This window comes from Anabrus simplex, chromosome 2 (assembly GCF_040414725.1).
Source record: "Anabrus simplex isolate iqAnaSimp1 chromosome 2, ASM4041472v1, whole genome shotgun sequence".
Taxonomy (NCBI): domain Eukaryota; kingdom Metazoa; phylum Arthropoda; class Insecta; order Orthoptera; family Tettigoniidae; genus Anabrus; species Anabrus simplex.
In genome coordinates, this window is record NC_090266.1 from 61444298 (window position 1) to 61459878 (window position 15581).

Here is a 15581-nt window from a genome sequence, read left to right on the forward strand (position 1 = left end):
TTCAGCTATTGGCCAACACATACAAGATTATAACCATAATTTGACCAATATCAAACAGGACATGGACATCCTTGAATTAGCAAATAAGGGTCCTTTACTCAACATAATGGAAAATTACTACGTACACCTAGACCAATATTTTAATGCCAATTACAATCTTAGTGAAATCTCAGAAAAACCCAACATACTTTAAGATTTATTTATCACTTTTCTCAGAAACAATAATTCAGCCAACTAGAACTAAATCCTAAGTTTAATTAAAGGTAGGCTACTTTTCTGAAACAATTACCCTTTCTCCTGCACCCTTCAGCTCCGCCTTAAATTCCCCCTTCCAACCCCCTCCCCCCAAACCATCCCAACCCCTCCCAAGCCTTCAAACCACTCCACCCAACCCGCATGCGCCTGCCCTCCTACCCGCCCATATTTCCCCTTCCACCACCAGTCGCACACTATCAGCTAAGCTACACACACCACAGCGTGAGGTAACTGTCCATTCACTTTGTGGTAATCTTTTCCCTCTTTCAACATACTTTAGTTTTTACTGGCTTTTCTCAATTTTAATTGGTCCAATTTGTTTTCCATTATGAACTGAGAATTCCACCAATTAATATCACCATGCACAGTGTCTACTTTCTTCTCAACCAGAATTTTAAAAAAACCTTCACATTCTGCACAACAATCAACCTTGCAGCCCATCAACACGGCTTGGTTTCTTAATACACTAATTGCCTAATTCTCCACTTAAGGTGATACAGTGTATAGTCAACTCTTCTTCTAGAGAGTATCAACTACACATTTTGTTATTCAGATATTGTACATACTTGTATATTTTTATTTATGTGTCAGTTTTCATTGTGTTCATTCTTACTGCATTAGTACTCAGTCCACAAGCGTTATGTATCACCAGGACCTACGGAATTCCATGAGTCTATAAATTTTAACAATGCAGAGCACCTTATTTGTACTTTTGTTTGAGTATTCTTCGCATTTATAATGTACTTGTATTAATTGTTACTCACTTACATCACACGTAATATTTCAATTTCATTTGCAACATTTCAACCACACTTCATATTGTAAAATTATATTTTCATAAGACTCTTATTGCTAGAAAACATGTTTTAGGATTTCACAAAATATTGTGTATGTTTTAATATGGCTGATGATGACCCTGAATAGGGTTGAAACTAGTCCCATGTAATGTATATATTATAAATACAACTTAGTACTGAATAGGTGGAAAACTCTACTGTGCATTATTTATGTGTTATTTCAGTTCAATACGGACCAGCAATATGAAGTTCATAACCCTACATAAATTATATCATTCCCTACATTGTATCCTATGCAATATTGGATTGATAGTTAATATGTAACCTATTTACGAACATTTCCTTATCACAGCTCCTCGTAGGCCTATTTACAGTTTGAATATGGCTGTGTAAATTTTTTAAAATCTGCATAACAACTGCCATATTCTCCTTGCTGACTTCCTTCATCAATTGCAGTTTCAATTAAAAGAATTGAGTTTCAGGCAAGAGGAGTTCAGGACATTTTTGAATTCAAGACCTTTGTTGAACACAATCCTAAAATAATGTGAACACTGAATACGTGACTTCTCTGTTCCCTTTCCTTATTGTACCGATATTATACATGCAATACTAACTATACTACCGGTCAAAAGTTTTCAATCACCTATCACAACTAAGGATGTGTGGTTAAAACAGAGATGTAGTTTTAAATAATCTATCATAGCCCTGTTCTGATAATAAAACAAGCATAAACATGTAAGGATGGAATGACTCTTTTGTGTATTTGACTGGTTCTCCACATAGAGGGTCGCTGTTGAGTAACCACGACAACACTGACGTGTCTTTACCCAAGACGTGTCCATTCGAATAGGCCTCATTCCTTCAGCTGTCTGTGTAGCAAGCAGTTCACATTACTTTTCAGTACACTGTGTGCAGCTAGCAGTGTGTTTGTGTATCTGATCAGGTGCATACCATATTACCTCCAAATGGGACGGAAGCAGGAGATTGGAACTGAAAAAGTGCTGTAATTGTAGCTCTGCATCACTAAGGGAATTCTAGTAGGACAATAGCATCAAAAGTTCGCGTAGCCCAATCTACAGTGATGTATACATTGCAGCGGTTCAAGCAAACCACTGCCAATGCAAGTGTTTTGCGATCTGGAAGACCCCGTGTAACATCATACAGGGAAGATCAGTTCATATGTGTACAGAGTAAACGTCAGAGGACTCGTGCGGCACCTGAAATTCGCGAGGAAGTCAATAATATGCGAGCTGCTCCAATCTCTGTCTCAACAGTGCAACGCTGTCTTCGTGAACGAGGTTTAAGGGGGTGCATAGCGGCCAAAACCCTTTATTACAGACACAAAATAAGGTGAAAAGAATGCAATGGGCACAGCAACATAAAAACTGGAGCGTGCAGCAATGGTCGAAGATGTTATTCACGGATGAATCGAAGTTTGAAGTATTTGGGAGCCATCGTCGAATGTTGGTTTGTCGACTTCGTGGAGAACATATGAAGAGTCAGTGTGTGACACCTACGGCGAAGCATGGTTGAGGGTCAGTTATAGTGTGGGGAAGTTTTGTAGGTGATAAAGTTAGTGATCTAGTGCGAATTAATGGAACATTAAAGAAGGTAGGATATCACAGGATACTGATCAACTGAAATCTCTCTATTAAATATTAATATAAATAATAATGACTAATGGAATTTGGGAGCCATAAATATACAAATAAATAATTCTTAAACTTTGCCGGCTGTTGAAACTCATCTTCAGGGTCGTTGCCTTGTGACAAGGAGATCTGAATCACTTGATACCTAAAAAATTAATATTGGAAAAGGAGTCCATCTGGTAATTTCCCCCACCCATAGAAATTAAACAGAATATATATTAATCTCATACAATTTACTTAGTCAATTAAACCTGTATTTACCTAGAAATCCGAGCAGAGCTCGTCGTGATACACCCTTGAACATATATAACAAAATAAAGAGAATATTGATATAAATAATAAATGTCTTAATTTATGAAATAACTCTCTCTCAATAACTGGTACTCAGTTTATTCCACAACGCAAAATATTCACACGCAGTCATGACTCATTTTTCAAGAATGGACTCCACTTTGCTGATGGCGTTGGTATAGTTTGAAAAGGCCCAACACGTTACCTTACGTAGACTCTCCGTAGAATTATATATGGCTAACATTCATAACCATAGAATGTTGTTACACTCCAGCATCTTTCTCCCTGGTTCCTTCAACAGCAGATCTCGAACTCCCAACATGGCATGGGACATCTTCCTCACAACTCGTACAAAACACCTCTCCGATTACCACCAGTATCACATCTGCACACCGCAAGCTGCAACTTCCAACTGCCGACGCGTGCTTGCACCACACTAGCCCAAGCCAACACAACAGCATCTTAAAATAGCCCAGTTCCTGGAATTTTCCACCTCAGCTCCGTCAACACGTAAACCCCCGCTCGGAGACTCGTCACGTACACAACCGGGAGATAAACTGAGTGATCGAAACACACTAGTCCCAAATAAAATATAGAGAGTATCCATAATAACGAGAGTTCCAAAAAGAGTTACTAAGCCGCGACGGCTAAATACACACATAAATGAAATATACACATGAATAAATAATAATAATAATAATAATAATAATAATAATAATAATAATAATAATAATAATAATAATGACAATAATAATAATAATAATAATAATAATAATAATATCTGACCGGGGTTTGTCAGGTTACAATACTCCCCCTTTGTTTTCCAACAGATGCAAATGTTGGCAAAACAACACAAATCAGGTGGCTGATGGCCCAAGGACAGCTCCTCAAACTACCCATCAAATATACAATATACAACATTAGGGATCCCGATGGTATCTCCTCAAATTGAACACATTATAAGTTCCAATACATTTCCTATTAGCATCAATTAAGGAATATGCACACCTCCCTATCCTTCTCGCAACAATAAAAGGACCCTTAAACAATTGAAAAAACTTAGACATGGTCTTCTCCTCAGCGTTAGATGGGTGAGGCACTCGCAACAATACTTCATCTCCTACCTCTAAACTATCAGAGCACCTATTCTGAACTATCCTCGCACGTTTCTGACCAGACTTAACCAGCTTCTCCCTAGCAAGCTGTACAAATAGATCCTGAGGAACCTCCTCCACGCTCTCCAACCTCAATATCTTGGCCAACTCAAAATCAGGCTTTCTCCCAAAGTGCACCTCAATGGGTGTAAGACCAGTACTCTCATGTCTTGTGACATTGAGCCAATTTTCCATCCTACTTAAATGTTCATACCAAGAGCTATGATTATGACTTACATAGGTCCTAAACATCCGTCCAAGTTCCCTCATGACTCTCTCAGACATGTTTCCACAAGGAAACCTTATAGACGAATATGTTACCTGAATACCTCTGTCCTGTAGAGTCTTCTTCCAGATGTTCGAAGTGAACTGTGAGTCGTGATCGGATAGGATCCTCCTAGAGTTACCGAATTCCTCGCAATACTTACTCACTGCATTGGCACATCCTCTAGCAGAAGCCTTCCGAAGTGGGTATAATTTAACAAATTTAGAGAACGAGTCAAGTATTACAAATATATATCGGTAGCCATACCTAGACTTAACCAACGGTCCATAGATGTCCACACACAGTAACTCACCTATATCCTCGGTTATCACAGCCTGCCTCGGCCCGTGCATATACCTATTTGGGTGTTTACACTTCTGACACACATCGCAAGTAGCCAAAGTCTGACGGACTTGTCTACCCATATTGCGCCACACAAAGTGATACTGAATTGCACATAATACCTTCTCCGCACCAAAGTGACCTAATTCCTTATGGAAATACCAAATCATGTCTTTCCGCAAGGCTTGAGGCACTACAACCCTCCAAACATCCTTATGACATATGCGAGCTACTGAACCACTCAGAAGTTTATACCTCATATTCCCTTTTTCCACAATAGTGTCAGGCTCAGCAGCCTCTAACTCAAATAAAATATCACACAACTCCTCATCCTGTCCCTGTTCCAATTTCATCTTCGAGAGTTTCCTTCTCTCCTCTCTACATTCGTCATACTTATCAGCACATACCATACTGTCATTAATTCTGATACTTGCATTATTAACTTTAACATCGACTTCATCCTCAACAATTTCCTCAATAACCTGAATATGACTACAATGAAGCACAAAACTACTCCTATCCACCTGATAATTAAGCTTAATCGGTTTACGTTCTTCACCAACAAGAAATTTCAAAACAGCAGTATCATAGTCAATCACACACTTGGTTTCAGATAGCCAGTCATTCCCCAGTATAACGGAATATACCAGATTAGGCACAACAAGACAACATTGCAACATGGTCTGACCACCAACCTCAATAGGAACAATAACCTGACTACGAATACGATTACTCTTAGCACCAGCTGCTGTGATAATAAATGTGTTCCTCACAGGAATCTCCTCAATAATCTCACCTCTGCGACGAGCTTCCTCACAAAATTTAAAATTTACACAAGACTTATGACTCCCCGAGTCTACAAGCAATTTCTCCTTCACACCCCATATGGTAGCCTCCATAGCTGGGTTGATCAATAATTCAGACGAACCACCTTCCTTAGCACTATCCTGGTCACACAACAAATCCTTACCAACATCAATCTCAAAAGCCTCCCTGATAACATGGATTTGCACATCAAGTGGGGATCTCCTAACGGACCTATTTAGGACATCCCGTTGGAGTTTAAATTCTGATTCTGCTGATTACCACTATTATTACCTCTCTCATCCCTTCTCCCCCTATCATTCAAATCCCTAGACTGATTACTAGAATTAAAATTCCTACTATCTTGATTCCTGAAATTAATCCTGGTTTCTTCCTGCCTATTCCCATTACCCTGATCCCTTCTGCTATAGTCATTCCCATTCCTACGATTACTTTCAAATGCTACTCCTCTCCTGTGATTATTTTCCCCCACACTCCTATGTCCTACCTGCCTACCCAAAGAATCGAAACGTTGCAACAGCCCTTCCATTCCCTTAATGGTCTTAACCTGCTGGATGCACATGGCCAACTGAATATCTTCATTAAAATGTCTAGCCATCCTCCTAACAATATCCTGCTCTGGCAAACTCTCTTCTAAGTTCTGACTAATAGCCACGTGCACAAGAAAATACTCCGTACGAGAAATACCCTCATTACCCTTATACTTCCCAGCCATAATCCTATCTCTTTCCCTACCCTGAATCTCCTCATCCCAAAACTTATCCATAAACAACTCCCTGAATCCCCTTAAACCCTTAATATGACCTCTATAAACATCATACCAACTCCTAGCTTCACCCGTATATGCACTTGCTAACATATCATCTACCAAGTCCCACTCTAACACACCTTCTTCCAAGCTCCTAGTAAAACGTTTCTCCACTACCTTGAGAAATTCCAGAGGGTTAAACTGCTTACCATTAAACTTAGGCAGCTCAATTTCCTTAATAATATGCCTTTGTATGCTAGAACTCTGAACATCACCTGAGGACCTGACTGATTGAATCTTTTCGTCAACCCTCTGTAATACATCTGCCTTCCATACATCAATATGACTAGCGTTCTCTCTGACCTGATGTTCAATTACACCTTGTTTACTTATCACATTGTGAATACTGTTAAAGTTATCTAAAATTTTATCCTGACATTTAGAATTATTTTCAACAAGTTTAGCTTCAAGATTATTAGCAACGTTACAAATTACTCGGTTAAATTCACTTTTATTTGATTCAGATATACCCCTAATTTCTTCAATTTGCCTATCATGCTCAGACAATTTACCATTAATTTCTACACATTGATAGTTTAATTCCTTCCTCATCTCCATAATACCTGAATCGACTTTCTCACTTAACCTCTTTACTTGATTATCCATCCTATCACTAATTTCCTGAACTTGTTTTTCAATTTTAGCAACATTAATTTCCATTTTCTGATTATTATCCTCAAGTTTACTTTCAAGTTTCTGTGTTAACTCATCATTCTGCTCTCTAAGTTTACTTTCAAGTTTATTAGTAAATTCACTCAAAATATGAACTAATTGGTCTAGCTGCTGGTCACTATTATCGCTACTCTGCTCTGATAGAGATGATGAAGCATTGTCCCCGGTTACCATCGAATCTAACACAACATTTAAATTATTATCGCCCATTGTGGCTTCACTCTCTGAATTAATCATGTCAACGGTATAGTTTGCTCCCCCTGTACTACAATTAATATGCACTTTCCTTTCCACACTCCTATTTCTTAATTTTAACAGATTAATATTTTCTCTCGTCCAACTCATCACCTTGCATTTCCCACATACGCAAAATTTCCACAAGACATATTATACACTCCACAGCGAACAAGAAATCTCCACAACAACTGTACATATCATGAAATCTGAGAGCAACTATACCATTTCTGTGTGCATACCCTATCGTGACTCAGATCAGTCTTGCCCCACGTTGGGCGCCATTGAAATCTCTCTATTAAATATAAATATAAATAATAATGACTAATGGAATTTGGGAGCCATAAATATACAAATAAATAATTCTTAAACTTTGCCGGCTGTTGAAACTCATCTTCAGGGTCGTTGCCTTGTGACAAGGAGATCTGAATCACTTGATACCTAAAAAATTAATATTGGAAAAGGAGTCCATCTGGTAATTTCCCCCACCCATAGAAATTAAACAGAATATATATTAATCTCATACAATTTACTTAGTCAATTAAACCTGTATTTACCTAGAAATCCGAGCAGAGCTCGTTGTGATACACCCTTGAACATATATAACAAAATAAAGAGAATATTGATATAAATAATAAATGTCTTAATTTATGAAATAACTCTCTCTCAATAACTGGTACTCAGTTTATTCCGCAACGCAAAATATTCACACGCAGTCATGACTCATTTTTCAAGAATGGACTCCACTTTGCTGATGGCGTTGGTATAGTTTGAAAAGGCCCAACACGTTACCTTACGTAGACTCTCCGTAGAATTATATATGGCTAACATTCATAACCATAGAATGTTGTTACACTCCAGCATCTTTCTCCCTGGTTCCTTCAACAGCAGATCTCGAACTCCCAACATGGCATGGGACATCTTCCTCACAACTCGTACAAAACACCTCTCCGATTACCACCAGTATCACATCTGCACACCGCAAGCTGCAACTTCCAACTGCCGACGCGTGCTTGCACCACACTAGCCCAAGCCAACACAACAGCATCTTAAAATAGCCCAGTTCCTGGAATTTTCCACCTCAGCTCCGTCAACACGTAAACCCCCGCTCGGAGACTCGTCACGTACACAACCGGGAGATAAACCGAGTGATCGAAACACACTAGTCCCAAATAAAATATAGAGAGTATCCATAATAACGAGAGTTCCAAAAAGAGTTACTAAGCCGCGACGGCTAAATACACACATAAATGAAATATACACATGAATAAATAATAATAATAATAATAATAATAATAATAATAATAATGACAATAATAATAATAATAATAATAATAATAATAATAATATCTGACCGGGGTTTGTCAGGTTACACAACAATGCAGTTCCATCTGGCAAGAGGCTCATTGGTCGTGGGTTTGTTCTGCAGCAGGACAATGACCCCAAAAATTCTTCTAAATTGTGTAGAGTGTATGTCAGTGGAAAGGAGAAATGTGGGGAACTGAAAAATATGATTTGGCCAAGTCAGTCACCAGTCTTAAATCCCATTGAACTGTTATGGGATGAACTTGACAGGGAGGTCCGAAAACTGAGGTCAACTAATGTTGAAGAGATATGGAATAATTTACAGAGCTGTGGGACTGCAATATCGACACAAACACTACAAAATCTTATTTCCATTATGCCAAGAGTTTGTGCAGCTGTTAGGAGGGCAAAGGGTGGATACTGTGAAGAGGCTAAAATACAAACCATATTGTATTCTACTTAATGATAGAGAGAGAAAATATATATTTCGTTGGTCTATTTAGTTTTTACAATGTGTTTGTAGATTGAAATAAAGTGTCTAGTTTTGTGCATAGGTGATCGAAAACTTTTGACCGGTAGTGTACATGTCTAAGCTACACATAGATGCAGTTTCTATCCGTAATCACCAACTCTTTAACAGAGATACCATAAGAAACCTGCCTTTTACAAGGCTGAAAATGTCCCCAGGAGGGATGAAACATGTACCCGTAGCTTTGTTTTATGATTAAACTTTGTACGTATCTTAAAGGTGGAACTTTTTACTGATAATATCATAAAACTCTTCAAAGTTGACAATATGGGCTAAATATGATTCATATGTAAAGATCATGCCAAAAAGGCACAAACAAAAGTTAACAAATATACGAATTTAAAGATGAAAGTTTCAAAAATAGGTAAAGATATAGCCTTTCTGAAGGTACATCTCAAGAATAACCCAGTGCCAAGCTTCTTAAGATTTGCACAGGAAAACAAAAGCAATCGATTTGGCACCATAGAACACAGTTGAAAACTAACTCAATATGGCTCAAAAATGAAATGAAATTTTTCTATAGGGGAAAAAACTTCCTTGAAGTCTAAACTTTATGAGGCACATTCGAGTACCTGATCTGCACAGCTCCCCATAGAATGGGACTCTTTCCAGAGATTTGCTCATTTTAAGATCGCTAAGATTCTTGTAAGTAAACAGAACACTTTGGACAAGAAATTAGAGTACTCACAGCCAATAAAAATACTCAGCAATAACAATTCTTCAAATACAGTCAAATACAGCAATCATCTAACTCATACTTTTATCCACCTGTTAACAATCTAAAACACACACACATTTAGACAACACTGAAATTAACATCCTAGAAAAGGTCCTAAGCACAACTGGCAAAGCCAATCTAAACTGAGAAGCACAATCAATACTGTAGTGGAGGATGAACAAGCAATTATAAAATTACCATCAGAGAAACAAGATGAAGTCCGGTTCGAAATCTATAAAAAACTGCGCAGTATAATCCATAACCATCAATCATAGGTTCATCAAATTCCTATAAAAACTATAAATAACCATAGACATAAAATAAAAGACAAGAACATAACACGAGGGCGAGTCAAAAAGTAAGTTACACCACCTTGCCGAGAGAGCATGCTGTTTGTCATTACAGTAACTGTTGACATGTCCAATAAGGAAGAACCTATCCTGTTCTGTGTGCAGCGCAGGCTAAGCTAAATGGTGCATCAAATGGACATTCATTCCAAATGGGAGGGGCGTGCAATGATCAGATTTCTAAGGGGTAAACACCTCGATTACATGGACATTAGTCGTGAAATCACTGCTGTATATGGTGAGCATGCAAACAGGTATTGTAAAGTGGTGAAAGCAATTTGACGCTGGACGTACGGATCTCACGGGTAAATATCGCGACGGAAGGCCCACAACATCCAGTACCATTGCAAATGATGACCGTGTGGATGGGATCATTAGAGAGAATCGGCGCATAACACTGCTGGAAATTGCCAGCATGCTGAACATTTCGTATGGCATTGTGTTCTCCAATGTTCATCAACACCTTGGATTTCGTAAACTGTGTCAAAGGTGGGCAAAGGTGTTCACAAGGGACAATGTTTCCAATTGTCACTGGAATTTTTGCAGTGGTATTCTGTGGAGGACAACAAGTTTTTGCGGTGACTCATCACAGGGTATGAAATGTGGGTCCACCACTTCACCCCCGAAACAAAGAGAACATCGATGGAATGGTTGCACACCACATCACCATCACAAAGGACGATCAAGGTCCAATGTTCAGCAGAAAAGGTAGTGGCGACAGTGTTCGTTGATATGGAGGGTGTGATGCATTTGAAATTTATGCTGAAAGGCACGACAATCAACTCGGTCTCATACTGTCAAACGTTGAACCGGATGCAGAAGGCAATTGAAGAAAAACGACGGAGAAAATTGAGCGTCAGTGTGATTTTGTTGCACGATAATGCAACACCACGCATGGCCCGCCAAACTTCTGGACTGTTGCAGGGATTCAAGTGGAAGGTATGGCAACATCCTCCATACAGACCAGACTTAGCGCCATGCGATTATCATGTCTTTGGTTAGCTGAAAAATGATCTTGGTGGATGACAATGATGATTCTGAAACAATGAGGAGGTTAAAGCAGCTGTCTGCAGGTGATTACATAGAGCTGGAAGGGATTTCTACGCATCCAGAATCGAAAAGTTGGTTGACCAGACCGAGAAATGTTTACAGTCTCTTGGGGACTAGTGAACTTACATTGTATGTTGTCATAGCCATGTTGCCTATGTGTAGGTGAGCTCATAAATGGCCATAAATTGAAAGGGTAAATTACCTTTTGATGTGCCCTCATAGTTACCAAGGCTGATAAAGGAAATACAACTGCAACCATGAAAAAACAAGAGCACATTGAGAAAACTGAACAATGTTTTTCAGTCGTCACCTAAAAAGAAAGTCAGAAAAATATAACCAATAACATCCAAAAGAAGTTCAAACAATTTCTGAAGAATACCTCTTTTATCCTAAGTGAGCAAGAAATCTACAAACTTATAAACATGAATCCCACTATTCCTCTAGCAAGATCTTTGACCAAAATTCATAAGGAAAGCATTCCAATTAGACCTATTTTTTATTTTAAAAATAGTCCAACATATAAAACTTCTAAATTTGTTCATTATATTCCAAAGAATTCATAACATTCCAATGAAACATTATAAATTTTCTAATATGTTAAAAATTCCATAGTGTTTTGCCAAACCTCCTTGAAATGAGAACTGCAACCCCATCACATGAAGCATTCATTCAACATTAAACATATGTCCTCTAACATAGCCCTACCTCTGAAGGAAACTATAAACTAGATTCAAAATAATCTTTATAAACACAGTAAATTAGGTAGACATGAAAATGAGTTTATAACCATTCTGAAATTCGTTCTACCCAATAATTATTTTTCTTTCAATAATACTATTTATCAGCAAGAAGGTCTATGGAAGCTCCTGCATTGTGTATACTGGCAGATATTTTCATGGACCACTTAGAAAAGACCAAATTCTCAATAACATTGAAGGAATCTATTTCTGGGCCAGGTATGTTGAAACTGTCTTTGCTATAGTGGACAAGAGAGTAATGAAAAGCGAATCAATCTTGGATTTTTGAATAAAATTGATCCATACATTAAATTCATACTGGAATCAGAAAGCAATAATTCAGTCACCTTGGTCGATGTAACATACCAGAAATGACAAACTTTCGTTCAACATATTCAGGAAAAGTACACAGACTGTCAGCACTTCTTCTTCTTGCGTTACGGCCTCTGTAGGACCATGGACTTATTAAACATGACTCACTTCATTCTCAATCTCCAGAGAAAGCAGCCTTTTTTTTAGCTTGATCCACAGAGCCTTCAAAATTTCAATGCCTGAAGAAAATTTTAAGAATGAAATACATATAATTTATACCATAGCTGACAGGAATGGTTTTGAAAAGAGTTTCGCCAACAAGATTGTTAATAAAATCAAAAACAAATTTTCTACCAAGTTACTCAAGGATTCCACAAAGAAAGAAAATTGCATCATGTTTACCTTTAATAACGATAACATTTATCAAATTACGAACATCTTCAAAACACAAAATTTTAATATAGCTTTCATAACAGCTGACAACAATTCCTCAATTTTTCACAACCATCGAAGTATTCACAGTAACAGTAATAAATGTACAAATTCGGAGTATTTAATAAAGTTGCTTATAATGTCAAGCCAGTTACATAGTCCAAACATTTGGCAACCGTGACAGGACATTAGACAGTTATATAATCATATAAACAGTTTCATAAGTAGTATTTCAAGCATGGAAGTGAATATAGCTGTGACAAAGAAATCAAGAGCGGTATTACGGCGATCAATAACCAAGATCTACAATGAGCTCGACGCGTTATTACAGATGCTGGAGAAAGATACGGAAAGTATTAGTGCACATATGGATCTATTAGATATGGATACTAGGTATAGGTATGGATATTAGGTATGGATACTCTTATCTTCACTAATATGATTGAGAACGTGGAGGTTAGGGATGATGAGTTAGACAAAGAAATCAGTATGGCTGATGAGTATAAGTTCAAATTTTATAAGGTTAAGACTGTTGTTATGAAATTATTAAATGAAGACCGGAACTCAGTAGCTACTGCAGTATCAGTTAATTCTAACTCGTCACTCCAAGTTAAGCGTTCATACAAACTGCCTTTGTTGGAATTGAAGAAGTTTGGAGGTGAACTAAAAGATTGGCTTCCATTCCAGTCACAATTTAAGAAAATTGACAAGGACCCTCTTTTAGCCCTAGTGATTAATTCCAATACCTCACACAGGCCACCACTTTTGGATCCAGAGCAAGAGATTTATTTGAGAGCTTTCCTGCTACCGGAGAAAATTACTGTAAAGCAATATCAAGTCTCAAATCACGCTATGGGAAGGATGATTTGTTGGTAGAAATGTACATTAGGGAGTTGTTAAGTTTAATCTTACAGAATGCTGTGAGCCCTAATAAGGTGTGTTTATCATCCCTCTATGGTAAGCTTCAGAGCCACATAGGAGCCCTAGGAACCTTAGGTGTCACAACGGACAAGTGTAATTCAATGCTTTTACCACTAGTAGAGTCATGTTTGCCCGAGGACATTCTAAGAACTTGGGAGAGAACTTCTTCAATCGCACTCATTGGCCAGCCTTCTTCAAATTCAGCTGTTGAACCAGGGGGCGCTAGTGTTGGTGACCAGAGTGTGAATTCCAAGAATCCTTTAGACAGTTTGTTGCAATTTCTTAGATGTGAAGTAGAACAGGAACAGAAGATTACTTTGGCTATGTCAGGGTTTGGTGTTTTGTCTTCAGTAGCTGTCAAGGGAGGTCTAAAGAAGAAGGAAAATAGCTTGAATTACACCACTAATCCGAATGAGAACATTCCTACAGCGGCAGGTCTCCTTACTGCATCTGATAGAGAAACAACAGGGTGTGTATTTTGTTCATCTAATCACAAGTCTCAAGACTGTATTAAGGCCCAGAAGATGACTTTGCAAGAATGTCGTCTTGCACTTGAGACTAAAAGATGCTGTTTTTCTTGTCTCAAGGTCGGACATCCAGCGAAGAAATGTAGAAATAGGCCTAGGTGCATCATTTGTGGTTATGTGTGATAAGTTGCCACAAACCCAGGTAGACTCAGCCGCAGAGAGACCGAACTCAACAGGAGACAAGATGGCTTCTACTGCGCAAGTCCAGAAACATGAGGCTTTAGCTAGTTTGTCGAACCGTTGTGGGGTGCTGATGCAAACACTAGTTGTCAAGGTTCGGGGCCAAAGAGTTGAGCGGACTGTAAGAGTATTAATTGATTCAGCATCGCAACGTTCCTACATTTTGAAGAGTACAGCCACAGAAATGGGATATCAAACCGGCAGACAGGAAAATATCCAACACTCGCTATTTGGAGGTACAACCACTGGAGTATACCACCATTGTGTGTACACTATTTATCTCTCTAGTCTGGATGGTAGCTACAACTGTCACTTTGAAGCATTAGACCAAACAAGAATTTGTGGTGCCATACCTTCAGTACATCAAGGTCCTTGGATTGAAGAACTAAGTAGTCAGGACATTGTTTTGAGTGACATCAATTCTTATGGACCAATAGAAATATTAATTGGAGCTGATGTTGCAGGCAAATTGTTTACAGGAGGCCACAAGATATTAAGTACTGGACTAGTGGCCATGAAAACTCGTTTGGGATGGATTTTAATGGGCAATGTACCTTCAGAACATAGTAATGAGGAAAGTATGGCTATGGTGGTGACCGCTATGCTAACAAGAGAAGCCCGTGTATCAGATTTGTGGACTCTGGATGCCCTTGGCACAATGGACCCTGCTGAGAAGAAGAGTAAATTAGAACTTCAAGAGGCTGCTCATCAACATTTCTTGGATACAGTAAAGATCAAGGAGGATGGTAGATTTGAGTGCTGCCTAACCCGGATAGAAAATTACCCTCCACTACCTAACAACTACAATATGGCTGTAAAGAGAGTCCATTCCACAGTTAAAAGATTAAAAACCGAAGGCTACTATGATGCATATCAGTCTGTACTGGATGAGTGGATACAGGAAGGTGTAATAGAAGCACCTGAAGAAACAAAGGATTCTCCCTGTCATTATTTGCCGCATCGTCACGTCTTGAGCAGAATAGTACCACGCCCGTCCGTCCAGTGTTTGATGCATCTGCATGTGAAAATAAGAATCCCAGTGTTAACAGTTGTGTTGAAAAGGGACCAAATCTCATAGAACTACTTCCTTCAGTATTGGCTCGTTTCCGGTTGAAGAGAATTGGAGTAATGGCCGACATCCGGCGTGCTTTCCTGCAGATCAGCATCTCTAAAGGGGACTGGCCATTTTTGAGATTCTTGTGAATCGACAGTCAGGGTACCTTGAAGATCT